This window comes from Motacilla alba, chromosome 9, assembly GCF_015832195.1.
Source record: "Motacilla alba alba isolate MOTALB_02 chromosome 9, Motacilla_alba_V1.0_pri, whole genome shotgun sequence".
In the NCBI taxonomy this organism is placed as follows: domain Eukaryota; kingdom Metazoa; phylum Chordata; class Aves; order Passeriformes; family Motacillidae; genus Motacilla; species Motacilla alba.
The window spans coordinates 12,172,441-12,185,532 of record NC_052024.1 but is presented as its reverse complement, the minus strand read 5'-3'; positions in this window follow the sequence as shown (position 1 = coordinate 12,185,532).

Below are 13,092 nucleotides of genomic sequence, written 5' to 3'. Positions count from 1 at the left end.
GAATTTGTTTGTTGGCCACCTCTAGGAGAACATAATAAGCTTAACAAAGACAGCAGAACATGACACACAGCTTTCTGCATGCCATTGTGTTGATCCAGCATCTGTCAGTTTCTGAGAAATTAAAGCCAAGCACCAGAATTTGAATTGGGGCTCAAAACTACAGCAAAAGACATGATTTTGGGTCTCATTGTGCTCAGCAGGGGTCACGCTCCACAGCAGACATAGCAGAGGGAAAAGAAAACAGATGTAGGTATGGAGAGACTCAAATCTCTGCACAGTGGAGCTGCTCCACATCACTGGTGTTACATGGGGTTATATATGGTATTAGAACCACATTATGGGGGGATGTTGTAGTTCAGTTGTTATTAGTAAGTGTCATTGTGTGCTGATTGCAAGCACTCAAGTGTTCAGAAGGGGGAATCAAGGATACCAAATGGGGAAAAACAATACACAGGAGTCTAATATCCTTAAGAGGATAAATTATCTTTTCCTTGAGAAAGCAGAAAATGTTAATGGCTAAGTCTGCCGAGACATTTTCTAATAGAAGTAAATAAAGATGCAAAAGATCATTCCAATCCTTTAATGTGCAATTATAAAATATCACTTCTTACTGATCTTGGCATGACAAACTGATTGAGTCACTGTAGAACATTCCAGTTATGGCTGGTGAATCAGGGGAAAGGTTATTTTTGGTTTTAAAAAGATTAGAAATGAGACAGGAATGAGCTGATAAGCACTCATTTGGGAGTCTTCTTGGGAGATACTGGGGCTTGGTTTGTCATTGTATGTGAAACCATATGTACAACCAGTACATATTGTAACCCAAATGTCCCAGAGACAGAGACCTGTCCTGTGGGGCTGCAGCCAGCTTACTGCTAGCTATTTGGATATAACAAACACAGCTTCCATCAAGGCAGCCTTTCCATATAAACCACAGTGGCAGGCCTTTCATAGGTCTCTCCACACATCAAGTAAAAAATCAACTTTTGAACAACTTTGACTTATGCACCTTCCTCTTTTTCAGCAATGTCTGGCCAGGATGGTGAGAGGCTCCTGTATTCCAGTAGTCCCAGGTAGATGAGATGGCCTCTGGGGTTTTGGAACAAATCTGATGGGCACCTCACAGCAAGCTGCTGGCTGTGTCACCCTCCTCTGGTGCTAGCTTTGAACACACTTTTCCATGAGCACGGAAACTCCACAATCAGGATAAGCACAGCCCAGAAGTGTAAAACATTTACTGACTGGAGAAGACACAAAAACAGGATCAACACCCTACCAGGCTGAAAATGAGTTTTCTCAATGCTTGCTGTAAGACATAAGAGAGTCTGAGAAGTAAGCAGGGAAAAGCTCAGCAGCTGGTCTGAACCAGAGAGGGGACTGCAGCAGGGCAGGCATACAGGCCAGGGCAGCCCAAAGGTGGAGCTTGAGATATGGCTGCACCTTTTAATCCTGGGTCCAGAGCTCAAATTTACCATGCTGTATTCATGGAAATACTGAGGCATGTGCTAAGTTCTCCCAGGAGAATCTGCTGGGTCTATCACCTGCTGGGTGGTTGATGCAGCAGGTCAAGATGATTTGTTATATGTAAAATAAAGCTCCAGATTTTTTACTATAAAAAATTCTACCTTAAATGGAGCAAAGTGGCAGAAGTTTTGAGGTGTGCCATATTTTCACTCCAACAAGAAGATGAATTCCTATGTCTTGGCTGTAAAATGTCAGTAATCTGTTCCTGGGCAGGGAAAACTCGCAGTGGTTACTGGCAGCAAGATTTGCACTGTAGTTTTTTCAGTAGTTTAATAAGCCCCTTTCCCATTTCACCCCACTGAAGCTATGTCAAACATGGACAAATAGTGGGGTGGAACAAGAAACTCCAAACCACTGAATGTGCTAGAAGATGTAGATTTTAATGACAAGAGCTGGGAATTTGACAGATACCATTAGCTCAACTGAATAATATTTGGTATGAATTGCCAACAGCTTTAAACGTGCTGTCACAGCCTCTTAGTCCTGTGTCAGGTAACACAAACTTTGTGCCCACCTCAGAGCTTCTGAACAGCAGAACAAGGGCTCACTAAATGGAAAGAGCTTGAGGGAAGGGGCAGAATTGTGTGAAAAGCATTTATGAAGCAGAAACTCTCCTAAGGAGGTTGCTAATGTTAGAAAACCTCTCTGCAGTCTCCGAGGGATTGTACAAATGTTCGTACCAGTTGCTTGTCTGTTTTGATTCCTAAACGCTATTTAACCACGCAGTCTGGGGACTGCAAGCCTTATGTGTTGCATTTTTCTCTGGGATGCTTTTCCAAAGATACATTCCTTGTTGCAAGGAAGAAGACCTCTGGAGCTGTTTAGCTCCTAGAGCAGTGTAAAGTAGAAAAGATCAGGCTGGAGTGCACCTGACTTCTTCTGGAAATTTGTGTAATGGTCATAACTCTGATAATAAAATGCAAATGATCCTGTAGCCCCTTTTTCTTTTGGAGGACTGTCATGTAAGGGACTTTTTAAAAAGAGTAAGTACAATCCAGATTGCTCCTAAAGTGAATGTTAAAATAGCAGATGATTTCCAAATGACCCAGTTTTGCAGTATGCAGAGTTTTTCAGGACTGGGTTTGGTGATCCAGGCTTGATTTGAATTTTATTTTAGTTTACTTAAAACATTCAAATGCAAAGGAAAGAAAAAAGGAAAAGAAAGGTTGTAATGCACTCAGCCTCATGCTGATAAGCAAGATAACGTCTCTTTTCAGCAAACTGTGCACAATATATTCCTGCCCCATCAGAATATAGTGGAGATATCTGGCTGTAAATACGGTTCTGTATGTTCTTCATGCATTGAATGAGGAGGTTTTTCCCACACCCCTCCAGCTGCAGAGCTTTTTGAAAGCAGACTGTCACATCCTGCAATGACAGAGCCAAGGTAAATGGAATATGAGGCTAAGCAGATGTCCAAGAATGATGTTGGTGACAACAAGGCCAGGCAAGTCAGAGTAACTTCGGCTAATACAGGAAGTTTGGTGTCAGAGCAGCATAAAAAAGAAAGGAAAAAGGGCAGTGCTATTTCATGTCAGGTAGTTTACCCTGAGGGCTGTGTCCAGAAGAGGAATGTGTGGGAGAGGTAAGAAAATGTGTGGAAGATACCAGAACTACTTTGTGAGCTAACTGAGCTGGCCTGTGGTGAGGCTGACAGGGATCCAAACTACAGTGAGGAGCTCCTCTCTTGTGTGTCCTGGCAAAGCAGTTTGGTGTTCCGTGGCATGTCCAAGGTACCTCCTCACATCACCTCTTTCCTTTTAGAAGCCTGTCAGAAATGCTGTGTTGGACTGTGCCTAAAATGTTTCATATGTCTTGAATCCAGTGTGCTCAGTCTGAACCTTCAGTTGGCAGCACAGCCTGCAACCAAGTTTAATGCCTGTCAGAGTTTAATATGTCCCAAGTAAATAACCTCCTGGCTTGTGTGGAGTTTTCTTGTCTCACGGATGCTGTGAACATTCAGAGAAGCTGCAACCCATTTGGAAGTTCCCATGACCAAGGTTCTGACCATGATATATTTCCCCTGAGAAATGCTAAAACTTGTTTTTTTTTTTTTTCCAAACTAGGTTCTTATAGTAGGATTTTAAATTCACATCATATCCCAGTTCTAACTTGCTTTTGTGGAAGGCTGTATTTTGATAAAAACTGAAGTTAACCAAATAAGCTGCCTAAATCTGTATTTAGATGGCAAATTTTAGGCAATGCTGAGTAAATAACCAGTTTTAAAGCTTAATGTGACCTTCAACTGTTTAAAAATATTTAGACCTTTTAGCTGAATAATACCTAAGCAACACTCTTCTAAAGTCTCCTTATGTAACCTCCTTGCAAGAGTGCTCCTCCTTGCTTGCCCATAACCCCATTGCTAAAATCACTAGTGTGACATCACTACTTGAGAATGATCTAAGTCTTTGGATTAATGGTGATCCACATAAAGAGCACTGTTACTAGAAGGGTAGATAATTATCTGTTTCATTGCATTATACCAACACAAACAAATACTTTTTGGCTACTGAAATGCTATCAAGTGCAGATCATTAGTTTATGCAGTGTTTATGAGATCACCACAAATACCAATTAGTATGGCTGATGAAGAGGACATTATCTGTGGAACAGTGTTTGCCACCCCTATTCACAATCCATAATGGTCTAATCAGTCAGTCTGAAGTGCTGTGAATAAAGGAGCAGATCCTGGTTCTGTTTCAATGGGTTTGTATTGTTTTCAGAGAGTTGCATAGCACTATCACAGTTAATGGAGCTATACCAATTTACACTGGTTGAAGAACTGGTAAATGCAATGGAGGAGAAATAGATACTTTAAAGTTCTTCTACTGTTGTCCTGACACTGGCTTAAAGTTTCTTGGTATGAGAATGTCAGCCATGAATATGCAAGTTAAGGTCAGACAATGGCCAGAAGAGCAGATGTACAGGTTTTGGCAATTTCACTGGTTCTTCTCCAAATATGATTTCCAGATGTAATCCCTATGCTTTAATTCTTCCGAGAGCTATTTGGAGAAGTTTTAAAAATATTTTATTATCTTCATTTTTCTGGTTCCAGTAGATAAAACCAGTCCATCTTTACAAAGAATACATTGTAATATCTGACTACGTTGTGGCAAAGTGCTGCAGCTTTATTTTTATTGCCTTTTCTAAAACTGGTATAAACCACAGAAACTGAAAAGCCTTCTTGGGAGAGGGGGTGATAAAGATAAAAGAAAGCAGCATTTAGTTTTCTCTCCAACCAGTTCCAAATGTGCCACTGTGCCTATTACATCCCATAAACACCAGGGCAAAAGCACCAGCTGCTCATTACTCTCAGAGGAAATGCTATTTCCTCTCATTTTGGCACAAACTATCCCCCAAAAGGAAAACAGGCCTAGTGAACTGCAGCTAAACATGAAGTCTTTGTAATGGTGCTATATATAAACAATGTGATGTGATATGTCTCTTCTGACAGCCAATCCCTATAAAAATATAAAATGCAAAGATGTGCTGAACCAAAGGGCGTAAAAGGTGTTTGTATATGAATCTGTTCCTGAAAGGAATTTCCCCAAGCTCAGCCATAACTGTTACTCATTGGGTGGCTGGGATGCAGACAGGCAGGGAACTAAGCACCCTTAATATGTTAATGCCACTCGGAGGTCTCCTGCTAATGCCAGTTAGAGAGCAAAATCTATTTTAAAAACAGAATCAGCTGAAAAGCTCTAGGTGCTGCTTTACGTTAAATAGGAGGCATGTTGAAACATCATTAATATTTGAGATGCTCTTTGATTTAAAACACTCATTAGTGCTTCCCAAGTATTGGAAAGCAAACCAGAGGGAGAATCAGCACTCTCTTAGGTGAGGACTCCTGAGGATCTTTGGGTTGTTGCTCATCCAAACACCAGCCTAAAGCAGTTAGAATCCATCCCACACCAGTATCATCCATTTTTATTAGATAAATTAAAAAGGTGAATGTTCTGAGCTTTTTGTTGTTCAAGAACCACAGCTGTTGCCTGCTGCTTTCATAGTGGAATGCAATTCCCCATGACTGTTTTTGCCATCACCTCTTTCCCCCACTTGGTCTGCCCAGGAAGAGCTGAAGTACAGGTCTGGAAAGAAAAAGAGAAAATCCAGCAATTTCTCTGGTGTCGGTTGATGAATAGGAGAGATTGGCATTTCTAATGAAAGGCTTGGGGAATAAAAGTTGTAGAGCAAGGAGGATATATCAGTGAAAGGTCTTTTACAGAATAATGTGCTTGTGGGCTGGGAAGAAAAGGCTCTGAGTGACTAAGGACATGAACACAGATTGGGAAGGAAAAGTGTCAACATAGGCTAAGATCAAATACAACTGGAATATAATTTAAGAGGTATTACCTCTGTGGTACTGAGATTATATTGTTCTGAGGCATGGGTGGACACTAGAAGGCAAACCTCAAACTTAAAAACTAAAATGTCAAATCAAATGAACAGGATGGACCGATTTGTAGTGGAGTGTCAAGTCTGCTGCCTTTCCATACTGGGGGAAGGAAATGTGGAAAAAAAGAGTCAAATCACAGTTGTTACTTGCTAATAATCCAAGTAACCCATCTAAAAGATTGTGAAAACAATAGCAGATGCTAGTAGATAGAAATTAAAGCACATTCAACTCAGAATGCAAATAGTTCTGAGACCGTAAGGTTTCCCTAAAGCTCAGGCAAACATTTGGCTGGATTGATATTTTGGGCACTGATCTGCATAGCATCTGATTGTGAGCTGAATATGAGCAATGCATAAAGGCAGATTTTTACTGAAGAAAAAAAGGCTGCCTATTTCCTTCTGTGAGGCTGAGAGATGAGTTCTAAAAAGCCTTATGGCACACTGCCTCGATTTCTGTCAGCGTGCGGAGCCTCCAGCACCACCTCCCATCCCAGAGCACTTGCAGCACAGTGCAGTGGGATGAGGCTGCTCTCCAGCCTCCCAGCCTGTCCAGCCCAGCCCTTGGAGCACAGTGCCAAAGGCCCTGGGTCAGGCCAGTAGCTGATGTAAACCAGAATAATCCCAATTCCCGTCAGCCTGAAAGTTTTACTCTGCCAAAGCACACATTGGCTTTTGGTTCTGGGGCTGTCAGAAAAATAGTGGAAAATTCTGATATTGCCAGTTTTGCTTTTCTTCCTCTCTCTCTCGATTTTCTGTAGCACATCAATGAAAGACTGGAATGAGTTCAACACTTACATTTTGAATAGCAGTAGAAGTAGCTCCAATTTTTGGCAGTCATAAAGGCTGGGGGTTAGTAAGTTCTTTGGTTTGTGTCACAGAAATAACTCCTCTGCTGTCTAGTGAGTACAGGGAGCATGGGCACATTTTAGTGTCTTGGGTGATCGTGTGTCCTTCTCCCTGAGTCACAGCCCTTCAAATAGCATTTTACAGAAACATCTCCATGTCACACTTGATTCTGATTTCCTTGATCTTTTGCTGCTGATGATGCCATATTTAGCTTATAATGTATGAAAGTCCCTTTGAAAAGATTCCTGTCCCTTCTTATTAGAAATACGATAGTATAAATAAAAATTTTGTATTGTCTTGATGTTTACAGGGTGTTGATATCAAATACACGGTTGAACCTTTATTCACAGAAAATTGCACTGCTAGAGCTCAGTGCCTATTTTTTTCTTTTTGTCCTTAAAAATGTGCTCAATTTTAATAAAAATGGTTCATACACCAATATTAATGTTGGAAATGTTAAAATATTTAGCTTTCAAAATCAAAGTAACAAAACAGATTAAACAGGTTTCATTGAAAAAACAATCAAGATTTTATCCACAATGTAGGAGAGGTTACAGTTTTCCTAAAAATTAAAATATCATGAAATATTTCAGGTAATCCTAATATTGGTTTTTGAGACTTATGTTAAAAGGCTTGGATTAAAAACAGAGCCTGTATTCACTGCTAATTATCCATGTACTGTGTCTGGTGCAATTTGTGTCAAAAGCCAGTCAAACATCCAGCAACATTATGGCCTTATTGCCTAAGTACACGAGACTGAAGAAGCAGGGAGTTAAATTCTCCTGTCTGATGTAAGAAAGTGTTTCCTAGCACTGAAATCCAGTGACATGGAAAGACAGAGAAGCTTTCATTGCAGCTAATGGCAGTGTACCTATCCTGCAAGTAATTACCAGGCTCTGGTCTTCGGTGCTTCTCTGCTCATGAGACTAATGTTTATTCAGAACAATAAATATAAGGTCTATGACACTTTTAAAGTAATGTTCAGATGTGTCTGTGTAACCATGGATGAGTGGTGCTAGTAGTTTTATGCTTTAGTAAACATATTTGACTCTCTGAGTGCTCCAGGGACAGTAGTGGAGTGTGGCAGATGCTGGAAAAGCTGTAATGATTTGCAATTTTGGATGAACTTGTGTTAATAGAGAGTGTAATGACAAGGTAGCAGGATCAGCTTTCACTGACTTATTTTTTTCTGCTTCATGCAGAATATTAATGATTCATTTAGCATTGATCTGTACAGATTCAAAGCACAGATTTGTATCTATAATCTAGGAGATTGGTTAATTTTTATATCCTCATGCTAAGTAAATCTTACTAGTGCTCACAGCTGTCTCTGCGTAGTTAATGACCCTGAATAAATTCCATTATAATTCCTGGATGATGCAAAGGCTTTTCATGGTCAGGGATTGAAACCCTGCCCACCACCAGCCATCAGCCCAGGTGTAAATGAGCACTCTTGTCCCTAGACTGGGTAACTTCCACAAGGTGTTGAACATTATGGACTACCAGATACTTGAAATGGGAATTTAATGCATTCATTTTCCCAGAAACAGGGCTAGTTTTTTTTCCAGTCGAGTGCAACACTCACGAATGTGTGCTTAGCAGGATATTTTAATGTTTGCCAGCTTTATAAGAAACCCTGTCAAAATCAACGTTGCTAATCATACACAAAGTTCTTAGCTTGATTTTTAAACTTTTGCCAAATCCAGACTCGTGTTTTCAGTTTTGCCCAAAAGGAATAATTGAATTTATTTCTCTCAGTGTGTGATGATTTTGGAAACTCTGTTCTTCTGACTTGATAAAAGTACTTTTACTTGAAGTTATCATTTCTTCTGTCCTGAGCACCAGTGTGCCAAACACAGAGGGCGAGGAGAAATGTTTACTTACTTCCTTTGTCACAGGTGAACAGGAACATTTTTACAGGAGGTTATTTAAAGCACTTTCAAGTTACAGGTAAAAGGATTGTTTCTTTATTTGTAATTTTAGATACTTAACAATCAGACCCAGTAAAGTAAGGAAATGACTGGCTTTTGGAAAACAGGAAATGACTATGGCTTTTGGAAACCAGTAAGCAAAAACGTGATACTGATAGAATGGAAGAAAGATCTGTATTTAATCAATTTGATCAAATTTAACCTTTACAAAATTGAGCTTTGCCTGCATAAGTCATGCATACACCTGCTGTGCAAAAGGAGGAAATCTTCTGTATCTAGGAGACTACAGCCAGCTAATCAACTTTAACAGTATATTATTTTCATGTTTTAAATTTTTTTTCCTATCTAAATCTTAGGGACTAACTAACAAGAGCACAGAGTACCTGTGGTGCCTTTTGATTTACAAGCTTCTAGGTTTGGTCCATGACTCAAATTTATCTTGTTCATAACTGCATGAGCAATGTGAAATTTAGAGTTGCTATCACAAATGTATAATAGAAGAAGTAGCTGAAATTTTCCCTTTAGTGATAACATTAAAACAAAATAAAGATGGTGGCTATCAAATAAAAAAGGAATAATAAATGTGTTTCCTTTTGTGTTATAAAAGCATAGTCTTCTTCAGGTCCTAGAACTGTATTTAGGGCCAGGTTTAGGTCTCAGTTTCACATTGTCTAGCACCTGACTCTACAGCAGGAGCTGCTGATGTCAGTGGCACCATATGTAGAGCAAGAAGTTACTCAGTGTGATCAAAGATGTAGAAACAAGCTCTCCATAATTTCAAAATGTTTCCCCATCTGGAGTTGCTGTCATAAGTACTCTAGTGAAAGACTCTGGTATTTTTTCCTACCCAAAGTGGGGAGTCTCCAAGTCTTGTGTAATAGTGAAGCTGAACTGGGGTAGCAGCTCTGTGTTGGCTGTTGAAGACATGCCCAGTGCATAAAAAACCACTTAAGTTAATGGCATCATCTTATTACACCCAAACCCTAAATAATTCTAGAATAACCTAAATGAGAAACTTAGAAATAAACAGAGACACTATCCACTTTTTAATTAAACGCTAAAGTCAATACTGTGGGTGTTTTTTCAGAATAATTTCAGTGAAAATGCAAGCCAATCTTTAAAGGAAGTACAGAACATGGAAAGAGGGAAAGAGGAGGTTAAATTTTTATTTGGAGTGGATTTTTTTTTAAATAAAAATTTATCTAGACAGCTCCAAGTTACCCAGGTAACTTGGCTAGTATGAATAACCACTGGTGGGGAGTCAGCAAGGCACTTCAGGAAGCCTGGATATGTTTATTTCATCCTGAGATTGCACAGAGAAGGGAGAAGAACTCTTTTTCTATATCTGGGGTATCTCACTGGTGAATTCCCTTCTGCTCCTTGGGCTGGTATTGCTGGCTGTGTAGACAGATCTCTTTTTTTGTTTACTTCTCTAGGAACAACCCCCAAGCAAGTAATGAAAGCCATGTAATTTACTATTTCATAATTCACCTGAGTATCAGAATTTTTCATGTAATGTTTGTCCTGCACTGGCTCATTAATATATCCTGTAGTGCTTTACAAAAAAAAAAGTGGAGACATTCCTCTATTTGACACATCTAAGTGGGTAAATGATGCATTGACTAACAGAAATGGAATTCTGATTTATCACTCCTTTCCCTAAGTTTACTCTTTAATTCTCTGCTGCAGTCATTGCCTTGCTGCTGCTTGGGAGATTCCGAACCATATATTAAAAAAAAGGGAAAAAAAGAAAAAAAGAAAAAAAAAAAAGAGAGAGAGAGCAGAGCAGACCTTTCACAGATTAATTTGTTACTCTTTTACTAAAAGTCAGAACCCAAATACTTTGATGTCTGAACACATCATGAACTTTTTTCTCCTGTGCTTTTCATGTTACTAGAACTAGAAAGGACACATTAAATAATGGAGCTCCTCTGATAGTCCAAAAGCACCATCAGTATCTTACAGAAAATCTATTCCTATAGGATTTCAAAAAACCTGATCTAAATACACATTTAAACCATGAGTGCTTATTCAGAATGAAACAATGCTTCCTTGGTCCATCTTATGAGAGTCTCAGCTTAAACCAGTTTGAGCCATTAGAAGTTCAATATTAAAGCAAAATTGAATTAACTTGGGACAGTTAGGTTTGTTTTTTTTTTGAGACTTCTCTGTCTAAAAACATAAAAATGCCTCAGAAGGCTTTGGAGCCCGTATACATGCAAGTAACAGGATTAGTGTAAGGATGAATTTGGGGGCTTTTCATGGCAATTGCTTCTCCCCTTAACTTTTTCACCTTGCCTAGAAAAACACTTAGAAAACAACAGGTGCTTGAGCATTTTTGGGGCTTTTTTTTTGTTTTGTTTTTAAAACATGAGAAACCAACCACAAGACTTTTTTGTTTGTTTTTCTCACAAACAGAAGCAGCCTTAAAGCCACTCTTTATCATTAATAAATCAAAGAACATAGGAAAACTCCTCAGGGTCTACAGCAACCTCCTCCTGTAGCTCATTTCCCTAACACCAATGTAGATCTATCATTAATATATTGTCTAACATTAATAGCCTTGGTAGAAGCAACAAGAGCTGTGGCTGAGGAATAGGAAAATGAGATAAACTGACAGTCTGATCTAATTGCCATCAAAGCCAGGGAGTGAAGAAGCAATTCACAGACTGTGTGGAAAGGCAGGGCTGCTGTATCAGAAGGTACTGTCTTTGAAGGGGGAAAAGGTTTGTCAGTGAAGCCTCACTGAAGTGAAAGATCTCTGATGCTCTTACTTTCCCTCCAATTACAAACTATGGCAGAGATGAATCAGGGCTACCATACTGCCTCTTCCACGTTTTTCTTTTCGATTCTTTATTTTTTTTTTTTTTGTACAGAAAGTCACAGTAAAGCAAAATAATTTCCTAATGTTTAAATTCTGTCAGTGTCCAGGGTCAGCAAGCAATGTGTGATGCCTGTGCAACAGCTGGAACATCTCTTGCTGTGCCTTCCCATGACTGCCAGCAAAACCTGTGTGTTGGGAAATCCTGCTCACCTGTGAGGTGAGGTTGGGGGAGGATGGCCTGCCATACACTGCAGCTTGCTTAGCTCTCCAGCAGAATGTTTCTCCATTGAAACTCTGTCTGTCATAAACTCAGCATTTTTAAGAGGAGAGTTTGGATTATGCACTTTGGTTTTGTCTGTAAGTGTGCAGGATGGGGGGAGCTGGGCAAAGGCACCTCTAGTCCCTTCCAGCCTCTTCCTGGGAGCTCCAGCCCAGAGCTCCTAGTGTGGTTGCAGCTCTGTCCACTTTGAGCTTGGTGACTTGGTGGAAACACCTCTTTATCCCATGATTATTTACCATTTACTATTTAAAAAAAAAATCAATATTTCAGAGCTTTCCACAGTGGTCCAATAGTTTCAGAAGTCTGACACTGCATTTTTCATCTATCTTCTAAATAAAAGTCAAGTTTCAGTGCCCAATGGAACAGGAATTCTGGGTGTAAATCAGATCAGCTGTAGAGCTGGTATTGCCTCTATAGACTATTGAGAAAAGTGAGATGTTTTCCATTCACTGTGCTAATTAAAGCTTTTTCATTCATGCATGTAGATTCAGCATTATTGCTACCCTTGCTTGGCACTGTAGTACAGAGTGTGTTATTGCTGATCAGATGACTGGTTTACAATTCATAACATAATTTATGAAACAGTTCAGATCTCTTGAGCCTGAAGCCTGGTGTTAGAAATAAGTTTAACGTAACTAGAATAGCTGGGTGCTTTCAAGGCAGAAAAATTGTGAAATCCTCAGGTTTCATTATAAAAAGAAATATTTTTTCTCATTCAGCTGTCCTGTTAGAGTATTTTGGTGGTCTATGACTATTGTGAGGAATGACAGCAATAGCATGACAAAATTTGTGACTGGTTTGAGTAAATTTTTAGGCCACATAAGATATTGCAGAAATGATAGAATGTTAAGCAGACAAAATAAAGCATCATCTAACGGCTGACTACATATGATATCTGTATACATTTAAATGTCATTTTGGGTACACAGCAATTTGTGGAACAAGCAGATCAAGGCATTTGCAATAGCATTTTTTGAAAATAAAATGCACTACAAGAATTTGACAGTGTTTTACACTGTCATTTTAAATTATGTTTTAGCAGTGTCAGTTTGCACTTAAATTTTAAATATTATTTATTAATTTATTGTCATTATTGCATATGGTGAACCAATTTTACTTTGAAATGAAAATCAAAATCTTCTATTTAAAATCTGTTCTTAAAATATTCTTTTTTTTCTTAACAGAGATTCTTTCTTGTTGTTTTCTCTCTGTCTACACTGATGTGATGAGGTAAAAAGCTCATTTCTTTCCAAATGAATATATAATGATGCTAGTACTAAAACAGTTAACCG